The sequence below is a fragment of the Bombina bombina genome, chromosome 3, assembly GCF_027579735.1.
Source record: "Bombina bombina isolate aBomBom1 chromosome 3, aBomBom1.pri, whole genome shotgun sequence".
NCBI lineage: Eukaryota > Metazoa > Chordata > Amphibia > Anura > Bombinatoridae > Bombina > Bombina bombina.
Window position 1 is genome coordinate 304,165,565 of NC_069501.1, and position 26,194 is coordinate 304,191,758.

Below are 26,194 nucleotides of genomic sequence, written 5' to 3' on the forward strand. Positions count from 1 at the left end.
CACATCATCCTCTTTATGCATGTTGTCTTACTCCAAGCTGTATAGGCTCGAAAGCCTACTACCAATTAAGCATATTAGGTGATGTGCATCTCTGTAATGAGAAGGGGTGTGGTCTAATGACATCAACACCCTATATCAGGTGTGCATAATTATTAGGCAACTTCCTTTCCTTTGGCAAAATGGGTCAAAAGAAGGACTTGACAGACTCAGAAAAGTCAAAAATAGTGAGATATCTTGCAGAGGGATGCAGCACTCTTAAAATTGCAAAGCTTCTGAAGCGTGATCATCGAACAATCAAGCGTTTCATTCAAAATAGTCAACAGGGTCGCAAGAAGCGTGTGGAAAAACCAAGGCGCAAAATAACTGCCCATGAACTGAGAAAAGTAAAGCGTGCAGCTGCCAAGATGCCACTTGCCACCAGTTTGGCCATATTTCAGAGCTGCAACATCACTGGCATGCCCAAAAGCACAAGGTGTGCAATACTCAGAGTGTGAGGGATCTGTAAATCCCCTTAGTCTAGTGTCTGTTTTGGTCTCAGTTGCGGAATATATCGTTTTTATAAGTTTTAGAGATGTTTTGTATCACTCAGGAAATTGTTACCAGTAATGTGGAATGGCAACAGTGTCTCCCTTGTGAGTTGATAGATTTTAAATTAGACAGTTTGTTTCAGTACAGCTATGTGCTATACCAAACAATGCACAGTTGGCATAAGGTCTGGATCAGTTATATAGGTAGTGCACACCGTGGTAACAGTACAGCCTGAGAGTAAGAGTTCTACTTGTAAATAATATGTTTAGATGGTTCTCTTAATGTGTTGTTAGGAGGCTCTGCGGAAACAGCTATCTGTGTTCGGAACACAGCGTTACGTCACAGGAGAGGGTGTGACAGGTCTTCTTTACCCGATGTTCTGTATCCAGATCGTGGCTGACGAAAGGGAAATCTCCAAACAGAAGTCGGATCAAGTGAGTTATAGTTGTCTCAGAGCTTGTCGGCGTGTGAGAAGGCTAATCGCTAGTGCTGAGAGAAATGTCCAGCGGGAGGTATGTGCAGCGTGGAAGTTGCGCTTCTATGAAAGCCAGAGCTGACAGGTGCTGCGAGATTGTAGTCCGCTGTGTGCTGTGAGATCAGAGCGTGTAAAGGAATGAACACGCTGTAGTTGAAAGTATTCCAATAACAATTTCAAAGTGGAAATCCAAAGATAGGAATCCTCTAAAACAATGAGGAATTAGGAGAACTGCAGAAGACTGTCTGAGGACAGCGTTGGAGCTCAGTGTTAGGTTCAACTGTCTCTATGGTAGAAAACAAAATACTAAGCACCTGAGTGCAGGTGCGCAGGGCTTATGAAGACTTTGTAGGAGGGGACTGCTTAAAGGGCTAGTCCTGACACAGAGACATGGCCAAGGTAAGAAAGGCTGAAAGACGACCACCACTGAACAAGACACACAAGCTGAAACGTCAAGACTGGGCCAAGAAATATCTCAAGACTGATTTTTCTAAGGTTTTATGGACTGATGAAATGAGAGTGAGTCTTGATGGGCCAGATGAATGGGCCCGTGGCTGGATTGGTAAAGGGCAGAGAGCTCCAGTCCGACTCAGACGCCAGCAAGGTGGAGGTGGAGTACTGGTTTGGGCTGGTATCATCAAAGATGAGCTTGTGGGGCCTTTTCGGGTTGAGGATGGAGTCAAGCTCAACTCCCAGTCCTACTGCCAGTTTCTGGAAGACACCTTCTTCAAGCAGTGGTACAGGAAGAAGTCTGCATCCTTCAAGAAAAACATGATTTTCATGCAGGACAATGCTCCATCACACGCGTCCAAGTACTCCACAGCGTGGCTGGCAAGAAAGGGTATAAAAGAAGAAAATCTAATGACATGGCCTCCTTGTTCACCTGATCTGAACCCCATTGAGAACCTGTGGTCCATCATCAAATGTGAGATTTACAAGGAGGGAAAACAGTACACCTCTCTGAACAGTGTCTGGGAGGCTGTGGTTGCTGCTGCACGCAATGTTGATGGTGAACAGATCAAAACACTGACAGAATCCATGGATGGCAGGCTTTTGAGTGTCCTTGCAAAGAAAGGTGGCTATATTGGTCACTGATTTGTTTTTGTTTTGTTTTTGAATGTCAGAAATGTATATTTGTGAATGTTGAGATGTTATATTGGTTTCACTGGTAAAAATAAATAATTGAAATGGGTATATATTTGTTTTTTGTTAAGTTGCCTAATAATTATGCACAGTAATAGTCACCTGCACACACAGATATCCCCCTAAAATAGCTATAACTAAAAGCAAACTAAAAACTACTTCCAAAACTATTCAGCTTTGATATTAATGAGTTTTTTGGGTTCATTGAGAACATGGTTGTTGTTCAATAATAAAATTAATCCTCAAAAATACAACTTGCCTAATAATTCTGCACTCCCTGTATAAATGTGAGCACCTTGACCTCTAGTTATCAACGTGTCTACCTCAAATACGCTGGAATTCCTGTCTACCTCAAATACGCTGGAAGTAGAATTTAGTGACGTAAGCTTCGATCCGCCGGACTCAGTCCGACACAGATCGATTCTTACGTCACTCCAGATGTTCCGCACACAAGTGCGGCACAATCTGACTACTTTTGCTAGTTATCAAAAAACTAGCAGATACGCTCAGCACTTTTCTGGCCCAGCGTACCTGGTTTTCAAACCGCCGCCCTGGAGGCGGCGGATCCCATAGGAATCAATGGGAGTCTGACCATAGCGAAAGTTCATGTTCGCTGCTGCCAGACATCCCATTGATTCCTATGGGAGCTGTCTACACCTAATACCCTAACATGTACCCCGAGTCTAAACACCCCTAATCTGCCCCCCCTACAACGCCGCAACTAAATAAATGTATTACCCCCTAAACCGCCGCTCCCGGACCCCGCCGCAAGCTATACTAAATATGTTAACCCCTAAACCGCCGCTCCCGGTCCCCGCCGCAACTATAATATATGTATTAACCCCTAAACCGCCGCTCCCGGACCCCGCCGCCACCTACATTATACCTATTAACCCCTATCCTGCCCCCCCATACCACCGCCCTCTATAATAAAGTTATTAACCCCTATCCTGCGGATCCCGGCCCTCGCCGCAACTAAATAAATAGTTTAACCCCTAAACCGCCGCTCCCGGACCCTGCCGCAACCTATATTAAACTTATTAACCCCTAATCTGCCCCCCCTACACCGTCGCCACCGATAATAAATTTATTAACCCCTATCCTGCCCCCCCCACACCGCCGCCACTGTAATAAAATTATTAAACCCTAAACCTAAGTCTAACACTAACCCTAACTTAAATATTAATTAAATAAATCTAAATAATATTTATCTTATTAACTAAATTAATCCTATTTAAAACTAAATACTTACCTTTAAAATAAACCCTGATATAGCTACAATATAAATAATAATTATATTGTAGCTATCTTAGGATTTATTTTTATTTCACAGGCCACTTTCAATTTATTTTAACTAGATACAATAGCTATTAAATAGTTATTAACTATTTAATAGCTACCTAGTTAAAATAAAGAGAAATTTACCTGTAAAATAAATCCTAACCTAAGTTACAATTACACCTAACACTACACTATACTTTAATAAATTATTCCTATTTAAAACTAAATACTTGCCTGTAAAATAAACCCTAACGCCTAGATTTAGAGTTTGGCGTTAGCCGTCAAAACCAGCGTTAGAGGCTACTAACGCTGGTTTTGGGCTACCGCTGGTATTTAGAGTCGTGTAGGTAAGGGTCTAACGCTCACTTTCCAGCCGCAACTTTTCCATACCGCAGATCCCCCTACGCCAATTGCGTATCCTATCTTTTCAATGGGATCTTTCTAACGCCGGTATTTAGAGTCTTGGCTGAAGTGAGCGTTTGAAATCTAACAACAAAACTCCAGTTGCAGCAAAAAGTCAGGAGTTAAGAGCTTTCTGGGCTAACGCCGGTTCATAAAGCTCTTAACTACTGTGCTCTAAAGTACACTAACACCCATAAACTACCTATGTACCCCTAAACCGAGGTCCCCCCACATCGCCGCCACTCTATTAACATTTTTTAACCCCTAATCTGCCGACCGCACATCGCCGCCACCTACGTTATCCCTATGTACCCCTAATCTGCTGCCCCTAACACCGCCGACCCCTATATTATATTTATTAACCCCTAATCTGCCACCCAAACGTCGCCGCCACCTACCTACACTTATTAACCCCTAATCTGCCGACCGGACCTCACCGCTACTATAATAAAGTTATTAACCCCTAATCCACCTCACTCCCGCCTCAAAAACCCTATAATAAATAGTATTAACCCCTAATCTGCCCTCCCTAACATCACCGACACCTAACTTCAAGTATTAACCCCTAATCTGCCGACCGGACCTCGCCAACACTATAATAAATGTATTAACCCCTAAAGCTAAGTCTAACCCTAACACTAACACCCCCCTAAGTTAAATATAATTTAAATCTAACGAAATAAATTAACTCTTATTAAATAAATTATTCCTATTTAAAGCTAAATACTTACCTGTAAAATAAATCCTAATATAGCTGCAATATAAATTATAATTATATTGTAGCTATTTTAGGATTAATATTTATTTTACAGGTAACTTTGTATTTATTTTAACCAGGTACAATAGCTATTAAATAGTTAATAACTATGTAATAGTTACCTAGTTAAAATAATTACAAAATTACCTGTAATATAAATCCTAACCTAAGTTACAATTAAACCTAACACTACACTATCAATAAATTAATTAAATAAAATACCTACAATTATCTACAATTAAACCTAACACTACACTATCAATAAATTAATTACATACAAATACCTACAAATAAATACAATTACATAAACTAACTAAAGTACAAAAAATAAAAAAAGAACTAAGTTAAAAAAATAAAAAAAGGACTAAGTTACAAAAAATAAAAAAATATTTACAAACATTATAAAAATATTACAATAATTTTAAGCTAATTACACCTACTCTAAGCCCCCTAATAAAAAAACAAAGCCCCCAAAATAAAAAAATGCCCTACCCTATTCTAGAAAAAATAGAAAAGCTCTTTTACCTTACCAGCCCTTAAAAGGGCCTTTTGCGGGGCATGCCCCAAAGAATTCTGCTCTTTTGCCTGTAAAAAAAACATACCCCCCAACATTACAACCCACCACCCACATACCCCTAATCTAACCCAAACCCCCCTTAAATAAACCTAACACTAAGCCCCTGAAGATCTTCCTACCTTATCTTCACCACGCCGGGTATCACCGATCGGTCCAGGCTCCGAAGTCTTCATCCAAGCCCAAGCGGGGGCTGAAGACGTCCATCATCGGGCTGAAGTCTTGATCCAAGCGGCGGCTGAAGAGGTCCATCAGAAGTCTTCATCCTATCCGGGCAGAAGAGGAGATCCGGACCGGTAGACATCTTCATCCAAGCGGCATCTTCTATCTTCTTCCATCCGACGACGAGCGGCTCCATCTTCAAGACCTCCGGCGCGGATCCATCCTCTTCTTCCGACGTCCTAACACAGAATGAAGGTTCCTTTAAGGGACGTCATCCAAGATGGCGTCCCTCGAATTCCGATTGGCTGATAGGATTCTATCAGCCAATCGGAATTAAGGTAGGAAAATTCTGATTGGCTGATGGAATCAGCCAATCAGATTCAAGTTCAATCAGCCAATCAGATTGAGCTTGCATTCTATTGGCTGTTCCGATTAGGGGTTAATAAATATAAAATAGGGGTCGGCGGTGTTAAAAGGCAGCAGATTAGGGGTACATAGGGATAATGTAGGTTGCGGCGGTGTACGGAGCGGCAGATTAGGGGTTAAAAAAATATGCAGGTGTCAGCGACAGCGGGGGCAGCAGATTAGGGGTTAATAAGTGTAAGGTTAGGGTTGTTTAGACTCGGGGTTCATGTTAGGGTGTTAGGTGCAGACTTAGAAACTGTTTCCCCATAGGAAACAATGGGGCTGCGTTAGGAGCTGAACGCTGCTTTTTTGCAGGTGTTAGGTTTTTTTTCAGCTCAAACGGCCCCATTGTTTCCTATGGGGGAATCGTGCACGAGCACGTTTTTGAAGCTGGCCGCGTCCGTAAGCACCGCTGGTTTGAGAGTTGCAGTGTCGGTAAATTATGCTCTACGCTCCTTTTTTGGAGCCTAACGCAGCCATTCTGTGAACTCTCAATACCAGCGGTATTTTAGAGACAAAACTCTAAATCTAGCCGTAAGATAGCTACAATGTAATTAATAATTACATTGTAGCTATTTTAGGGTTTATATTTATTTTACAGGTAACTTTGTATTTATTTTAGCTAGTTAGAATAGTTATTAAATAGTTATTAACTATTTAATAACTACCTAGCTAAAAGAAATACAAAATTACCTGTAAAATAAATGCTAACCTAAGTTACAATTAAACCTAACACTACACTATCATTAAATTAATTAAATAAATTACCTACAAATAACTACAATTAAATACAATTATATAAACTAACTAGGTAGTAGCTAGGTGTAAGCTACTTACACCTCATCTAAGCCCCTAATAAAATAACAAAGCCCCCCAAAATAAAAAAAATGCCCTACCCTATTCTAAATTTAAAAAGTTCAAAGCTCTTTTACCTTACCAGCCCTTAAAAGGGCCTTTTGCGGGGCATGCCCCAAAGAATTCTGCTCTTTTGCCTGTAAAAGAAAAATACAACCCCCCCCAACATTAAAACCCACCACCCACATACCCCTAATCTAACCCAAACCCCCTTAAATAAACCTAACACTACCCCCCTGAAGATCATCCTACCTTGAATCGTCTTCAGCCAGCCGACCCACCGATGGAACCGAAGAGGAGATCCGGAGCGGCAGAAGTCATCATCCAAGGCGCGCTTAAGAAGTCTTCCATTCGATGAAGTCATCATCCAGGCGGCTGTCATATCACAGTAATTCTCAATCTCTATACTTCATGTTTTCCACGTTTCACTGTCCCTTTAAACATAATATCACATGACCGTTATGCCTTTATAAGCCCTCCTCTCTAATTCAACGATGCTTGGTAATTTGATTCGCATGAGGAGTGATCACAACTTTCAAGAAGCTCTCTCTATTTTCGTCAAGTTGTTTTCTAACTTTATATCTGCAAAGTTCTTTTCAATCACAGGACAGCATACTTCATTCTGAAACGCTAACTGACATACAGCGTGTCTGCAGTAGTTCGGCGTCTGACGTCATTAGCACTCCGGGAGTCAGTGTCGCAGCTCCTCTCTGTTGCCGGATTCTACACTGCTTCTCAGGACAACTTATTGCTAGCTAGCAAAGTCTTCACAAGTACACGCTGGTCATGAAGTGTTGGGTATCGTACTAAACATAAAGTTATTGCTGAAGTTACGCTAATTTCATATGTTCCAAAGACTGTATATACTAACAATTCAAGCTTATACATATACGTTACTAATGGAAAGTTTGCATGTTTAACATCTTCTGCATATATCCTGGTTATTTCTGCATACAATACATTGCCATAACAATCCTACTGCATTCATAAATAAGGTTGCATATGAACTTCACTAACCTGAACATTCAAGCATTGTACCTGAGTGATAAGCTACATTCTATTTAAAGAGATACTAACAGAGCTTCAATTACATAAAGTTATAATTTATTCTATATCCAAAGAGATTATCTATTGTTTAGCAAATGCTATTATATTATTAAGAAGAGTATTAGCACATTCACATTGTTGTGCATATCTCCAGCAACTAAAGATAGTTGTAATTTACTTTTGACCTAAACAGGTCACCCTCAGTCAATGAGCAGAATAAGGTTCCTAGTTTATCAAGGTACCTAGGTTTGGTGTGAGACTGAGTGGAGTAGATACAACTGGGTTCACATTAATTATATAATAAATCCTCACATATTACCAAGCCTCCCTTAACCCACTATGGATATAATGATCCAGGGTCTTAGGGACCTCCAAGTTGAAAATCAGGAATTACGAAAATATATTAGGGATCATGTACCTGCTCAAACTTTACCATCACCTCTTGTTTCTCCTGAGCCACAAATATGTCCACCTGAGAGATTTTCTGGAGACAGAACTCAATTTAGAGACTTCAAAAATTCATGTACTTTATTATTTTCATTGAAACCAAGAACCTATCCTACCGAAAGGGTTAAAGTTCTAACGGTAATTTCTTATCTCACTGGTGAAGCCAAGGCATGGGCTAATGCATACTATGAGAAAGAAGATCCTATCTTAAACTCATTAGAATCATTTTTTAATGCCATGTCCTTACTATATGAAGATCACGACAAACAAGCTTCAGCAGAAAATTCTATCAGACATTTGCGACAAGGTAGACGCCCTGTAGAAGAATATATAACTGATTTCAAAAGATGGGCACCTGACACACAGTGGAATAACCCAGCTTTGACAAATCAATTCCGTATTGGATTAGCGGATGCTCTAAAAGATGAATTGGCACGTGTGGTTATTCCTAAGGACTTAGAAAATCTTATGACCTTGTCTATATCTATTGATCGTCGTTTGAGGGAAAGGAAGATTGAAAGAGGGTCATCAGAATTATCTACCAAGAAAGCCTATAGCTCTCATTCAGTTTCCACTGTCCGTTCAACAGATGAGACTATGGAGATAGGTTTTGTCAAAGGTCCTCTTAAACCTGAAGAAAAGGCTAGACGAAGACAACATAATCTTTGTTTATATTGTGCTGCTAAGGACCACGGAGTAAAGGAGTGTCCAATTCTGTTAAAATCAAAAAAGGGTAAGCAAGAGATAGCTCATTTAAATGAGACTGTTATAAAAAACTCATCTCACTTTACTCTTTCTGTTTGTCTACAGTGGGATCAACATCAACTTAAAGCCCAGGTGGTAATCGATTCAGGAGCAACTAATAATTTCATTCATTCATCTTTTGTTGAAAATCACAAGATTCCTATAATTAAAAAATTAATTGCATTACCTATTCGAGTCGTTGATGGTTCTTTTATCAATTCAGGTCCTGTTACCCATCATACAGATCCATTATCATTAACATTTTCATCAGGTCACTCTGAATTGTGTACCTTTGAGGTTATTCATTCTCCTTTGTACCCCATAATTCTAGGACTTTCATGGCTAAAGAAACATCAACCAACCATCTCATGGAATAGTGGTACTATTTCCTTCGACTCACCATATTGTAAAAAACACTGTACACAATCACAAACTATATTACAGGTTGATATGACAAATATACCAACAGAGTACTCAGATTTTTATGATGTTTTTGATAAGGTTGAGGCTCAATCTCTACCTCCCCACAGACCTTACGACTGTCCTATCGATTTAAAACCAAACAGTAAAATTCCTTATGGTCGTATATATCCACTCTCTGAACCAGAACTGCTTCATCTCAAAGGATATCTTGAGGAAAATCTAAAGAAAGGTTTTATTCGGCCTTCTACATCTTCAGCTGCTGCCGGGATCTTTTTCGTGAAGAATAAAGATGACAGTCTCAGGCCTATAATTGACTATAGACAACTGAACAACTGTACAATAAAAAATAGATATCCTTTACCTCTTATTCCAGAACTCATAGAGAGGTTACAGGGTGCTACCATTTTCACCAAACTGGATTTAAGAGGTGCATATAATTTAATTAGAATTCGCAAAGGTGATGAATGGTTAACTGCCTTTCGTACTAGGTATGGTCTCTATGAGTATTGTGTCATGCCTTTTGGTTTGTGCAATGCACCTGCAACTTTTCAGTTTTTCATTAATGATGTTTTCAAAGATTTACTTGACACATACATTGTCATTTATTTGGACGATATTCTCATTTATTCAAATTCCAAAGAGGATCACATACAACATGTCAGAACAGTTCTTTCAAGATTAAGACAGAACAACTTATATGTTAAGGCAGAAAAATGTATATTCAATTCTGATACTATTTCTTTCCTGGGGTATCATATTTCACCAAAAGGAATATCCATGGAGGACAACAAAGTACAAGCTATCACTAACTGGCCTATTCCAAAAAATAAGAAAGAGCTCCAGAGATTCTTAGGATTCTCAAATTTTTATAGAAAATTTATTAAAGGTTTCTCTACTATCGCAAAACCTCTCACACTACTCACCCGAAAGAATAACAAATACCACTGGAACCAACAGGCAGATGATTCTTTTAACGCTCTCAAACATAGTTTCATTACCGCTCCAATCCTACAATTCCCAGATCCATCGAAACAATATACATTAGAAGTAGATGCATCCGAATTTGCATTAGGAGCCATTCTGTCTCAAAGAGATTCTTCTACCAACATGCTTCATCCTGTTGCATATTATTCTCGGGTTATGAATTCGGCCGAAATTAATTACCCAATTGGGGAAAAAGAACTTCTAGCCATCAAGGCTGCATTAGAATTTTGGAGACATCTATTAGAAGGGGCAAGATTTCCAATCATCATATTTACAGATCATCGTAATCTACAATATCTAAAAACTAACAAAAGTCTTTCTTCCAGACAAGTCAGATGGAGTTTATTCTTTACTAGATTTGATTTTATAATCACTTATCGTCCAGGAGTAAGAAATACAAAGGCAGATGCTCTATCTAGATATTCAACTCCATTAACTGCGAGTTCTGAACTAAACTCAATAATACCACCAGAAAAATTCATTGGCCTCTTAGTGGGGAAAACATCTATTCTCAAAGAACAACAACAGAATGATCCATTGATTAATGATTCTAGGATTCATAAAGGTAATGATGGATTTTTCTACCATGGTCATGCACTGTATGTTCCAGAATCTCTTAGGAATGACATTTTAGCTATGGCACATGATATTCCACTTTCAGGACATCCTGGTTTCAAGAAAACTCTTCATTTAATTCAAAGGGATTTCTGGTGGCCGCATATGATTCAGTCTGTAAAACAGTACATACAAGGGTGTGCTGTATGTACCAAATGTAAATCTCAAAGAATTCACCCTTATGGTTTACTTTTATCTCTTCCAATCGCTGACAGACCTTGGCAAGATATTGCCCTAGACTTCATTGTCGATCTACCTCCCTCTTCTAACAACACAGTCATCCTGGTTGTTGTGGATCTCTTTTCAAAAATGGCACATTTTATACCTATTCACACTTTGCCAACAGCTTCAGAAACAGCAGATTTGTTCATCAAACATATTGTCAGATTGCATGGGTTACCTAAGTCTATTACGACTGACAGGGGTACACAATTTACCTCTCGATTTTGGACACAACTCTGTTCTAGTTTGCATATTGATCGCCGTTTGAGTTCAGCTTACCATCCTCAAACAAACGGTCAGACCGAAAGGACTAATCAGAGTTTAGAGCAATATCTAAGATGCTACTGTACATTTCAGCAAGACAACTGGTCTTCTCTTCTACCTACTGCTGAATTCTCCTATAATAACACCATTAATTCATCTACCAATACAACTCCATTTTTCATTAACTATGGGTTTCATCCCTCTTATCATCTTCTTCAAAGATCAGAAAGTTCTTGTCCCTTGGTAAATGACACTGTGAATACAATTGCTGAAGGATTCATTCAACTAAAACAGATTTTACTACAATCTCAAGAAAGGCAAAAACGTTATTATGACTTAAGGAGAACGAAACCTCCTGAGTATAAGGTGGGAGATCTAGTTTGGTTGTCTTCTAAACACTTGAAGCTTCACATTCCCAGGAAAAAGCTTGGTTCTCTGTTTATTGGTCCTTACAAAATTATTAGGATTGTTAATGCTAATGCTGTCACTTTACAACTACCAAATTCTTTTAAGATACATCCAACATTTCATGTATCCCTTTTGAAACCTTATGTTCCAGTCAGAGATCAAGTCTTGACAACTCAAGTTCCGACACTCATTGAGGATGAAGTATCATATGAAGTTGATTCCATTTTGGATTCTAGATTCTATAAGAATTCTCTACAGTATTTAGTTCGGTGGAAAAATTATTCATCAGAAGAGGATTCTTGGGAACCATCCACTAACTTATCAGCCCCTAGATTGGTATCTCTGTTTCATCGCAGACATCCAGACCGTCCCAAACCCTGATCTGCGGAGCAGATCGTTAAGGGGGGTGTCCTGTCATATCACAGTAATTCTCAATCTCTATACTTCATGTTTTCCACGTTTCACTGTCCCTTTAAACATAATATCACATGACCGTTATGCCTTTATAAGCCCTCCTCTCTAATTCAACGATGCTTGGTAATTTGATTCGCATGAGGAGTGATCACAACTTTCAAGAAGCTCTCTCTATTTTCGTCAAGTTGTTTTCTAACTTTATATCTGCAAAGTTCTTTTCAATCACAGGACAGCATACTTCATTCTGAAACGCTAACTGACATACAGCGTGTCTGCAGTAGTTCGGCGTCTGACGTCATCAGCACTCCGGGAGTCAGTGTCGCAGCTCCTCTCTGTTGCCGGATTCTACACTGCTTCTCAGGACAACTTATTGCTAGCTAGCAAAGTCTTCACAAGTACACGCTGGTCATGAAGTGTTGGGTATCGTACTAAACATAAAGTTATTGCTGAAGTTACGCTAATTTCATATGTTCCAAAGACTGTATATACTAACAATTCAAGCTTATACATATACGTTACTAATGGAAAGTTTGCATGTTTAACATCTTCTGCATATATCCTGGTTATTTCTGCATACAATACATTGCCATAACAATCCTGCTGCATTCATAAATAAGGTTGCATATGAACTTCACTAACCTGAACATTCAAGCATTGTACCTGAGTGATAAGCTACATTCTATTTAAAGAGATACTAACAGAGCTTCAATTACATAAAGTTATAATTTATTCTATATCCAAAGAGATTATCTATTGTTTAGCAAATGCTATTATATTATTTAGGAGAGTATTAGCACATTCACATTGTTGTGCATATCTCCAGCAACTAAAGATAGTTGTAATTTACTTTTGACCTAAACAGGTCACCCTCAGTCAATGAGCAGAATAAGGTTCCTAGTTTATCAAGGTACCTAGGTTTGGTGTGAGACTGAGTGGAGTAGATACAACTGGGTTCACATTAATTATATAATAAATCCTCACAGCGGCGCTGAAGAAGTCTTCCATCCGGGCGATGTCATCTTCCAAGCGGCGTCTTCAATCTTCTTTCTTCCGGATCCATCTTCATCCCGCCGACGCGGAACATCCTTCTTCCCCGACGGCCGACGACTGAATGAAGGTTCCTTTAAGGGACGTCATCCAAGATGGCGTCCCTTCAATTCCGATTGGCTGATAGGATTCTATCAGCCATTCGGAATTAAGGTAGGAAAAATCTGATTGGCTGATTGAATCAGCCAATCAGATTGAAGTTGCATTCTATTAGCTGTTCCGATCAGCCAATAGAATGCGAACTCAATCTGATTGGCTGATTCAATCAGCCAATCAGATTTTTCCTACCTTAATTCCGATTGGCTGATAGAATCCTATCAGCCAATCGGAATTGAAGGGACGCCATCTTGGATGACGTCCCTTAAAGGAGTCTTCATTCATCGTTAGTCCGTCGGGGAAGAAGGATGTTCCGCGTCGGCGGGATGAAGATGGATCCGGAAGAAAGAAGATTGAAGATGCCGCTTGGAAGATGACATCGCCCGGATGGAAGACTTCTTCAGCGCCGCCTGGATGATGACTTCATCGGATGGAAGACTTCTTCAGCGCGCCTTGGATGATGACTTCTGCCGCTCCGGATCTCCTCTTCGGTTCCATAGGTAGGTCGGCTGGCTGAAAACGACTCAAGGTAGGATGATCTTCAGGGGGGTAGTGTTAGGTTTATTTAAGGGGGGTTTGGGTTAGATTAGGGGTATGTGGGTGGTGGGTTTTAATGTTGGGGGGGTTGTATTTTTCTTTTACAGGCAAAAGAGCAGAATTCTTTGGGGCATGCCCCGCAAAAGGCCCTTTTAAGGGCTGGTAAGGTAAAAGAGCTTTGAACTTTTTTAATTTAGAATAGGGTAGGGCATTTTTTTATTTTGGGGGGCTTTGTTATTTTATTAGGGGGCTTAGATTAGGTGTAAGTAGCTTAAAATTGTTGTAATATTTTTTACATGTCTGTAACTTATTTTTTTTATTTTTTGTAACTTAGCTTTTTTTATTTTTTGTACTTTAGTTAGTTTATGTAATTGTATTTAATTTTAGTTATTTGTAGATAATTTATTTAATTAATTTAATGATAGTGTAGTGTTAGGTTTAATTGTAACTTAGGTTAGGATTTATTTTACAGGTAATTTTGTATTTCTTTTAGCTAGGTAGTTATTAAATAGTTAATAACTATTTAATAACTATTCTAACTAGCAAAAATCTGTAAAATAAATATAAATCCTAAAATAGCTACAATGTAATTATTAATTATATTGTAGCTATCTTAGGGTTTATTTTACAGATAAGTATTTAGTTTTAAATAGAAATAATTTATTAAAGTATAGTGTAGTGTTAGGTGTAATTGTAACTTAGTTTAGTTTTTATTTTAATTTCTCTTTATTTTAACTAGGTAGCTATTAAATAGTTAATAACTATTTAATAGCTATTGTACCTAGTTAAAATAAATTGAAAGTTGCCTGTAAAATAAAAATAAATCCTAAGATAGCTACAATATAATTATTATTTATATTGTAGCTATATTAGGGTTTATTTTAAAGGTATTTAGTTTTAAATAGGATTAATTTAGTTAATAAGATAAATATTATTTAGATTTATTTAATTAATATGCAAGTTAGGGGGGTGTTAGGGTTAGTGTTAGACTTAGGTTTAGGGGTTAATAATTTTATTACAGTGGCGGCGGTGTGGGGGGGGGGGCAGGATAGGGGTTAATAAATTTATTATAGGTGGTGACGGTGTAGGGGGGCAGGATAGGGGTTAATAAGTTTAATATAGGTTGCGGCGGGGTCCGGGAGCAGCGGTTTAGGGGTTAAACTATTTATTTAGTTGAGGCAAGGTCTGGGATCAGCAGGATAGGGGTTAATAACTTTATTATAGAGGGCGGCGGTATAGGGGGGCAGGATAGGGGTTAATAAGTTTAATATAGGTTGTGGCGGGGTCTGGGAGCAGCGGTTTAGGGGTTAAACTATTTATTTAGTTGCGGCAAGGTCCGGGATCAGCAGGATAGGGGTTAATAACTTTATTATAGAGGGCGGCGGTATAGGGGGGGCAGGATAGGGGTTACTAGGTATAATGTAGGTGGCGGCGGTGTCCGGGAGCGGTGGTTTAGGGGTTAATACATTTACAAGAGTTGCGGCGGGGTCTAGGAGCGGCGGTTTAGGGGTTAATAACTTTATTGAGTTGCGGGGGGCTCCGGGGGCTCCGGTATAGAGGGTAGAACAGTGTAGTTTAGTGTGGGTGCTTAGTGACAGGCTAGCAATAAAGCTGTCAAAAAGCCAAAGAGCAGCGAGATCGGATGAGTGATAACTCTCACAGTCTGCTGCTCATCGCCCCGTACTTGGTGCGCGGCTTTTTGACAGCTTTTTTGATAACTTAGGCGAAATTTTGCCGGTCCCTGGCGGCGATGGTAGGCGAGCTTAGGCGGGCGTAGTGAACCGGCGAAAGCAGGTAAAGTAGAGATGTTGATAACTACCCCCCCATGTCTCAATTGTTTAGCCTAAAGCAGAACTATAATTTCTAGATCTAAAAAAGTGAATTTGACAGATGGTACAACACATAGTAGTATTTCAACTTCAAGGTTGTGAAGAATACAAAACTTTTTTTTATATATGGTCAGATTAATTTCTCACATTAATTCAATTTTCCACAGTCCTTATCATACATATTGGGGGTAAATTTATCAAATGCCGGGCAGACATGATTCGCTGTAGTGAATCATGTCCTCCTGACATCGCTACGCATATGCTGTCTGCATTTAACATTGCACAAGCATTTCTATTGAAATGCTTGTGCAATGCTGCCTCCTGCACATTCGCGGTCAATCGGCCGCTAGCAGGGGATGTCAATCATCCAAATTGAATCAGGATAATTGCAGTCCGCCACCTAAAAGGTGGAGAAGAAGTTATAGAGCAGCAGAAGTTAAGGAGCAGCGGTCCTTCCCAAAGGGATCTGATATATTAGAGAACCATTTTCGAAGGGAGTGTTTTATTCACTTCCACAATGCCATAATACAGTGTGAATTAACCAGCCATTACAAGTGGCTAGCAAGCATAGAGATCCGATCTCTGGTTAATTTTCTAAAAGTCTAGGATTTGTATAAAATAAAAAATAACAACTGCACTAGGCAGTTTTGGTGCTTTAAAGTTGGTGGGAGCGTAGTATTAGAAAAAAAAGGCACTGAAAAGTGACTTAACATTGCGGGCTATGGGAACTGTGTGTTCTCATAGACAGCAATGAATGTATATATATATATATACATACACACTGTATATGCTTATACTGTATACATATTTATGTGTTAATATAAATGTGTATATAAGCATATACATATATATTTAAAAATGCTGCCCATCGCTGCGCTACGTATACCCCTTTGTTGAGTGAGGTTCTGATATGAGAGCATCAAAACGAGGCTCCCATAGGAGCCTATGCAAGCGTGGTCTTGTGAGCCCAATGATTCCTAACAATGGGAACGTGTTCGATTAACTTGTAATACCAGCGCACGATAATATCGTTTAACTGGTATTACCAAGTGGAGTGCTAATTTAGTGCTCCACTTGTAATCTAGCCTTAATTGTTTAACCATTAGTTGCATGTTACTGAAGAACTGAAAATGGAGCAGTCATGTTGGAGCTTAAATATGGGTGGTACCACTTATTGTTCTTATGACAGGGATGGTTCTTTTTTGACAGGATTTCTTATTCATTAAAATTTGAATTGACATTACTTGATAATGCCATAAAATCCAACCATTCACCAGGGTCAATTATGTCACAAAGAAGCATCCCTGTTTAGATGGAACATTCTTGTCAAAAGGTCAGCTCTATCCAAGCACAGAGATACTGTAACTCCAACATGGCTGCTCTCTTTATGCTCTCCAGTGCTGTAGAAAAAAGCATCTACAAATCAAACAATACATTTTTATGTAAAAAGACAAACATATCACACAGCACGAGTAGCATTCGGGAAGTGAAAAAAAAACTCTTCTGCTTTATAATATCCATATAAACCTGTTGTATAAACAGAAATAAAATCATTTGAAAATACATGACTCAGTTAGGTGAATTAAACAAGAATAAACAATACTACCCACCTAGGACAACAAACAACTCTTGTGTGTGTTTGGTTAAGCCAATCTCCAATGATTATTTTTCATTTTATGGTCGGTGATATCTTTTTTTTTTTTTTTTTTTTTTTTGGTTTTCAAAGCTTTATTGAAGAGTAAACAGAAAATACATAAAATCCGTACATCAAAAGTCATGGAATACAGGAATATTTGTACAGGTGACTCCATGGAGTTCAATTGGTTGCATAAAGATAACGTAACAATGAGTGGGTTAGGTATAACAAAGAGTCCATATAAGAGTCTATAAGCCCATTCATGTTCCTTTCGATGTACTCTAGCAATATTATAACTATATAACAGTATTTAGTCAGAAAAGATAATTGAGCTTCGGTCATAGGGCAACTGGCAGGCCCATGTCCGAGAAGAAAGAAAAGGAAGAGAATAATGTAGAAAAGGAAGGAGGGGGGAGAAAAAAAAAAAACTCCGGAGGGGGGGGGGGGGGGGGGGGAGGGGTGGTAAGGAGAGAAGGGGTGAGGGGTAAGTAGGAGGAGGGGGGGAGAGGGGGGGGGACGGGAGGTAAGGAAGTTAAATCAGATACGTCTCTTAGAAAGAGAAGGGGGATTCCATGCCAGACCATGTTGTAGACAGCAGGTCTGTTATGCCTCCTTTGTTCATAAGGGTTTAGGCCACCAAAATGCAATCCGGCCTACCCTGTTTCCACTTTTCCAGCATATATTCATGGATTTCTATCCTGTCGTCTCTCATGAATCTAAATCTCTCTAGTAGGAGGCATCTATCTACCTGGCCGGCCCAGTCACTCAATGTAGGCGCGTTCACACTCTTCCAATTTTTGGGGATAAGGGATTTCGCGCTGTTTAGCATCAAGTAGAAAAGATATTTTGTGGCCTTGTCTTTAAATTTGGGAAGGTCATGGTACAAAAGGATGCTAGGCGCTCTAGGCAAAGAGGTCCCGACCACCCCCTCCATGGCAGCCATCACTGAGTGCCAATATGATCTTACAACATCACAACCCCACCAAATGTGTAGAAGGGTACCTGGTTCCCCACAACCCCGCCAACATCTTCCATCTGTCTGTTTATAGATTTTTTGTAATCTGGCAGGGGTGAGATACCATCCTGACAAGTATTTAAAGTTGGACTCCAGTATTTTTGCTGAGACTGATATCTTTGCATGCGCTCTGAATATTTTCCCCCAGTCTTTATCTGTCAGGGGTAGGTTAAGTTCTCTGTTCCATTGTCGTGTGTAAGTAGGCAGTGGGGTGTCAGTATGTGAAGAAAGCAAGCGGTAGGCAATGGAGATCATATGTTTCGGTGTGTGCGGGAGTAGGCACAGGGACTCAAAGGTAGTTGGGTTCCTAGTGATGTAGTGCAGTTTTTTATGTGTCGTTAGATAGTGCTGAAGTTGAGTGTGAAATTACCAGGAAAGAGCAAGGCCGGAACCCTCCAACTCAGACCGAGTTCTAAGTTTTTGATCTGTGATGAGCCGATGGAAGGATACTTGTGGCACCTGTGTTTTATCCGCCATTACTCTCTGTGTACAGGTAAAGGGTATGTCTGGATTGTTTAAGAAGGATGTGAGAGGCGAAGGGTTTGTGGAGATTTGGGTGTTCTATTAGCAATCTATCCCAGCATGTGAAAAACTCCCTGATGAAGGGGTAGCCGGTGATAAGTTTCGGTCTGGACTTAGGTGAGATCCACCTCAACAGTCCAATGTTCTGCCTACCTAGGATTACTCTACAGATTTGGACCCAAGTTTTATCATGAAGATTATGACACCACTCCGCTTGATGTTGCAAGAGGATGGCGCTTTTGTATAAGGCCAGGTGAGGCACCCCCAGCCCCCCCCTGTCTTTCGGCAGGTACAGGGTCTTTCGTGCAATTCTCGGTCTCCTCCCCCTCCATATAAATTCCTCCAACACATTTTGTAGTCTGTGTAAAAAATGGGACGGGAGGGGGATTGGAAGAGTCTGGAGATAATACAATATTCTGGGCAGAATATTCATTTTGATAATGCCTATTCTCCCAAGCCAGGAGATAGGTTTGTTTCTCCATGAGGAGAGATCACCTGTAATCACAGTGAGCAAGTTTGTATAATTTGCTTCAAAAAGACCCTCCGCAGATGGAGTAAGGTTTATCCCTAAGTACTTTAGTTTGCGGGTTTGGATGCGTAAGGGGCACAAGGAAGACAGTTGGCTAAGTTCTTCAGGGGGGAGGTTAATATTTAGAATTTCGGATTTGGTTTTGTTTAAATGGAAGTTCGAGTATCTACCATATTCCTCAAATTCTCGTAGTGCTTCGGGTAATGACCTGCAAGGGTCCGATAATGATAGCAGGACATCGTCCGCATACATGGACAGCTTGTGTTCTTGTTCCCCGATTTTAATTCCCCCGATCTTAGTATTGATTCTAATTCTTTGGGCCAGGACCTCCATCACCAACACAAACAGCAGTGGCGACAGAGGACACCCCTGTCTGGTACCATTTTTTATGCTAAATGGATCAGAGAGGATATTGTTGACCCTGACTTGTGCTGAAGGAGCTGTATAAAGTGAAAAGACTCTGTGTGTGAAGGTTTTACCAAACCCCATTTTCGACAGGACCACCTTCAGAAACTTCCAGCTGATCCTGTCGAAGGCTTTCTCGGCGTCAGTTGATACAAAGATCGCCTGGATCTCATTCAGTTGGGCATAATTTCCAAGTAGGGTAGCTTTTATGGTGTTGTCCCTTGCCTCACGGCCCGGGACAAAACCCACTTGGTCAGGGGATACTAAATTGGGTAGGAATTTATTTAACCTAGTTGAGAGGATTTTCGCGAATATCTTTATATCCACGTTGAGGAGGGAAATTGGGCGGAAGTTTTCTGGTTTATTGGTTGGTTTGCCCGGCTTAGGGATAGTCGCTATCTGAGCTAACAGCATGGAGGGGGGAAAGCCCTGGGAGGTTTCTATAGAATTGAATAAGTGGGCCAGGTGAGGGGCCAATACAGTTTTGTAGATTTTATAATACTTGGCACTAAAGCCATCTGGGCCTGGGCTTTTGCCAGAAGGCAAGCCCTCGATGGTATGTAAGACTTCCTCAGGAGAAATGGGGGCATCCAAAACCTCTGCTTCTGTCTGTGACAGAGTAGGTAAGGTGACTGAGTTCAGATATAGGCTCATATTGGGAGAGGGTTGTACGTTGTCGTCCTCTAAAGAGAGGCCAGGAGAGCCCTCCAGGTTATAAAGGCCAGAGTAATATGTCCTTAGAGTTTCAGCTATACCAGGACTGCTGGTATGGGTATTGTTTGACTTGTCTGTTAGTGAATGAATGTGTGATTTCAGGGTCTTCCTCTTAATAGCTCGTGCCAACAATTTCCCCGGTTTGTCACCAAACTCATAGTATTTTTGTTGGGTCTTCAATGCCATTTTCTGGTGTTCTATTGTGTGGATGTCTTGAATGTCTTTTCTAGCTTGTGTCAGTGCAGAAAGGGTAGTACTATCTTTTGGGTCTTTTTTGTGTTTGGTTTCTAGTTCTCTTATGTTAGATAGAAGGGAAGAATATCTGACGCTGGTTTGTTTCGCCAGAATGGCTTTTTGTTTGATCAATTCCCCTCTCAGGACGCATTTATGTGCTTCCCATATTGTGTGTTTAGGGATTTCAGGTGTATCATTCAAAGTGAAATAGTCAGTCAAAGTGTTTTCAATCTTACTTCTGATTAGCTGATTATTAAACATGAAATCATCAAGTTTCCAAATAAAGGGCCGGTCAGGTACTGTGGGCCATTTCAGTCTACAAAGAACCGGGGCATGGTCTGACCAGGTCATGGGCAGAATTTGAGTACTCAACACTGATGCCAGTGTAGACTGATCAGTGAATATGTAGTCTATTCTGGTATATACGTCGTGGGGATGTGAAAAAAATGTATAGTCTCGTCTTGTAGGGTGTAGGGTGCGCCATGTGTCGTGAACTGCAAGTTCCTCCAATCTACTATTGCATTGTTTAATAATTCGCTGTGGAGCGGAGGCCACTCCCCTGGAGGTGTCCAGTTGAGGGTCTAGAGGCAGATTGAAGTCTCCTGCGAGGAGCAGAGCTCCCTTCAGTAGGTCCAAAATTTTGTTGGTAAGTATTGACATAAATTTGTGTTGGTTTTGGTTGGGGAAGTAGGCGTTAGCCAGAGTGACTGGGCGGCCATGCAGAGTGCCCACCACTATTAAATAGCGGCCTTCTGGGTCTTTATCTATCTGCTGTGCAATAAAAGGCGTCAAGTGGCGGATAAGTATCCCCACTCCATTTCTTTTAGAGGGGCCGGATGCAAAAAAAGTCTGAGGAAATTTGGAGTGTAACCAATTCGGTTCTCTACCTCTTTTGAAGTGAGTCTCCTGCAGGAATAATATATCGCAATTCAGCCTAGTCGCATCTCTAAGGAGATGGGACCTCTTTTCTGGTATATTAATACCCTTGACGTTTAGGGACATGATGGAAAGGTTATGAGCTGTTTGGGAGACCATTTTGTGCTTTAAGTGTTTAGTGATGCTGGGGGTTCAATGAGCAAGGGAGAAATGAGGGAGTGGGGAGAGAGAGGAGAGAAAAAAAAAAAAAAAAAAAGAAGGGGGGGAGGGTAGGAGAGACAAGGGGAGGAGGATGAAGAAGGAAGATGGAAAAGAGAAGAGGGATGAAGATAAGTATAAAGTGAGAGATTAGTTTAGTGTAGAAACAGATTTTAGTAATAGTAGAGAAACAATAAGAAGAAAGACTTATACAATTCCTCCAACCTATAAGAGAAAAGGATAGGAGGTTAGAGTAAAGTAAGTGTGGGGTCAGTATCTCCACACCCGGTCAATGAATAAATGTAACACATAATCTGAGAATCAACTTAGAAAATCTGAAAAAACAAGTGCAAATATAAAAACAGGTACAACATTTTTCGTAAATGGAAGGCCTGAAAAACAATTACGTTTGCAATAACAAGTGCAACATTTGTCCTATACAGATCTATGAGGGATAGGAATAAGGCTAGTGAGGTAGCTCCCTTTATGGGGGATTTTGCTGCCTAGACCAAGGTATTGAGTGTGTGGGGCCTCTTTGGAAGAGTCAGGAGTAAGTCCCCCTCTTATTGGTCCCTTCACCTCTAGAGTAAATGCCCATAGGGATAAAGGGGAAACTAGATGTAGCCCCTTTTTGAGCGAATAGGGGACGGGAATAAATAGGGACCCAGCAATTCAGTTGCCTAGTGCAGTGGACAGGTTATAGTATGTATAGTGAACTATAGTATTGTATGAACGCTAGGCATTAGATCATACAGGTCAAGATGCTCAGGAATTGTGGGTACTATGAGTTAGTATTTAACCTAAACGAAGTTACTGGGCGTATATGAGATATCTTGCTGTAGGATCAGGGAAACTGGGAGGGCTGTGCCCTCAGGTATCTATGTCTAACTAGTATTAAACTAAGAACTACCAACCTAATTGTGTAGTTGTGTGGGGCGTCACAGAGGACCCCTGGCAGTTGCAGATGCATGGCAGTCTCCATATACAATATACTTCATTAGACTACAAAACATATTAAATCTCAATTTAGGTAACTGTAAGGGGAAAAAGAACAATTAACAATCAAACAATAACAGTCAAACCAGGCCATTTCAGGTTACAGCGTCTCCAGTGGCATAGTCAATACAGTAGGGAAATAATGACATTCTGTACCCCTGGAATAATTGAATCTGGCGCTAAAGTCTCAAAAGGCTGGAATTTTCAAGTGTCCCTTGTGCGAGAGGAGCCCCCAGAGCTTTGAGAAGGGAAGTCCTGGGGGGAAGCCCCGGAAGACTCCGGGTGCTGGATATTTATATCAAGTGTCCTGCAAAACTCAGATAGGTCGTTTGGGGACCTGTAAATAGCCTGAGCGCCATTTTTGGAAGCCATCAAACACACCGGAAAGCCCCACTTGTATTGTATCCCATTAGCCTGGAGTTCCGAGGTGATAAATTTGAGATCCCTTCTTTTCTGTAGCGTGATTAGACTAAGGTCAGAGAAGATTTGTATAGGGATTCCTGCGTGGGTGAGGTTTTTGATGTTTCTTGCTTTTAGTGTGATTGATTCCTTATCCTTGTAGCTAAGGAACTTAACAATTATGTCTCTAGGTGGGGCCTTAGGTGGGGGCCTAGGTCTAAGGGCCCTGTGAGCTCTCTCGATAGGTATGTTTGGCGATTCAGGTGTGCCTTTCAGCGTGCGAAACAAGTCCTGCAGATAACCCTCTAAGGCCTTTGGGGAAACGGATTCAGGGGCCCCCCTTATCCTAATGTTATTGCGACACCCCCTGTTGTCTAAATCCTCAACTTTTGAGAGTAAAAACTGAATGTGCTCCTCATGGTCACTGAGCAGTTGAGAGTTGGTGGTGACTGTTGTTTGAAGGGTATCATGTTTGGCCTCTAAGGCCTGTACTTGCTGGGTAACCTGGGTTATGTCTTTCTTTATGTCACCAAACAGAGACCTCATTTCTGAAAGCACTTTATTAATGTCCTCTTTAGAAGAGATGGTATTGAGGTTGTGTCTTGTAAGGTATACTTGTTGTTGTGAGGTCTCTGTAATGGGTAGTTCAGCAGCCATGTGAGTGGGAGAGGGGGGTCTGGAATCTGAGGATTCTAAATTAGGTGGTGAAACTCTGAGAAAGTTAGTGAGGCTTGAGGACTTTATTCCTTTTTCAGGTTTATTACTATGTTTCCTGCTGGCGATGCTTTACAATAAATACTAAACCAGTGGGCAACAGATGAGAGTGGCAGGGAGAGCACAGTGAGATGCTGCAGCAGGCCTGTTAAATGGTTCAGGCAGTTAAGCCTATATGGGCCCCACGTGGCTCTGGATAGTAGGGGTAGTGTAATCAATCTGTGATCAATGGCCTAGGGCAAAATATAAGAAGAAAGCCTCTGTTGTGCTGACTGTCTCTTGCAATGTTAGGCTTTGCCCCGGGTTGAATATTTAATATGGAGGCTGTCTTTTCTATGTAAGCTCCGTGTTATAGGCGTGTGGGGCGTAAGGTGTGGAGCTATTTTATTAAGGAGGTCTCTTACCGGCTTCTACTGATGTTCATGCGGTCTCCGGTAGCGATCTCTTAGCCTCTGAGAGAGCCGCCATGTGTCGTCTTCCTCCGTGATGCGGTGCCGCCGCCAGCAGACAAGAGCGTTAATGGTGAAGTTCAGTGAGAAGCGGCTCGTTATATCCACCACCGGGTCACTGTGTGAGTGTTTGCGGTCACGATGTCCTCTGAATGTAGTCAGGGGAGCAGGGTTTGCTCAGCAGTCAGTTCGCCTCCTCCGTGTCGTATTAGAGAGCCGATGCAGGCTAGGCCGCAATTTGTCAGCCTCGGTGTGCGGGCACAAAAAGTACAACTCCGGGATATTTTCAGCCCTTAGGGAGGTGAAGGGTATTGTTGTAGAAAGATCAGTAATAAAAATTATCAAAACTTAGGATGTTGATAGTAAATTATAGGTATAAACCGGGTGTGGAGCATCAGAGCCAATTTTTATGCTGCCATCACCCTGCGTGGCCAGGTCGGTGATATCTTTAAAAGAACTTTCGACAAGTTTCTGTAATGGAAAAAAAAAAAAACATTAATTCAGAAATAAGTGTGTCCCATGTTAAAGTGACAAGATAAATTTTGAGAATATAATGGCAATTGCTTAATTATACATATATACATATATATATATATATATATATATATATATATATATATACATACACATACACACCCTTTATTTTATTTATTTTTATGTTAAATTGTTTATGCAAACACTTTTCAGTGGCTAAATTTCAGCTACAATTTTACTTATTTGGAGGAGCTAATCCCGACATACTCCATGTGATAATCACTCTAGTCACTTTCAGAAACCCTTTTTTGTATGTTCTCACAAATCCACTGCTAAAGCCAATTAAAGAGATGCAGATTTCTGGTCATGTGACATCTGAACCCTGTATTACCAGTTATCATCATAGTAAAAACCCATAATATTCAGAGTTAAAAGTTAATTAAAATCAAAAGATGCATAGTTTAGGTGAGGAAAATTAAACATTTCGGGCCAAATTACGAGTGAAGCGCAAATTAAAGCTTCTGCTCAAGTGTTTATTGCACTAGAAGTAAGCTTTTTAAGCTTGTCGGGTTGCGCTCAAATTATGAGATGAAAATAAACATTTTTTGCTATCATGCTAACCTAACAAGCGAAAAACGCAGTGTCACTGATACCAGACAGCCAAGGCTACCCCCTCCCACCCCTACTGACTGGCTGACTCCTTTTTACATCAGATTTGGCCATTTCATGGCTTACGGGATCTCACTGACTCTTGCTATATGTTGTTTTGCTATGTTGTATTTTGTAAGAGAAGAGCTGATCTGTGACCGGGAAAACTCTTCTAGGCTGGCCGGGCTCCTGGAACTGAATATCGCATTAATATGCTTTTACATGTATTCATCTACTTAACTGCAAAGAGCTCCAATGCACAAATATACTGTATGTCTATACATATGTATGTATGTGTTTATGTGTGTATATGTGAATACATATATAAACATATGAATACATATGTACACACACACACACACACATATATATATATATATATATATATATACACATACATATACATCTTTAGACATGTAAATGTATGTTTGTCTATGTTAAAGGGACATGGAACCAACATTTTTCTTTTTCTTATTTTTCATTATTCAAATGCAACAACTTTCCAATTTCCTTATTTTATCCAATTTGCTTCATTCTCTTTGTATCCTTTTGTGAAGGAGCAGCTATGCACTACTGGGAGGATTCTGAACACATCTTGTGAACCACCGAAAAGAGGCATTTTTGTGCAGCCACAAATACCAAGAGATTGAAGCAATTTAGGTAATAGAAGCAAATTGGAAAGTTGTCTGAATCACAAGACATTTTTTGGGTTTCATGCCCCTTTAA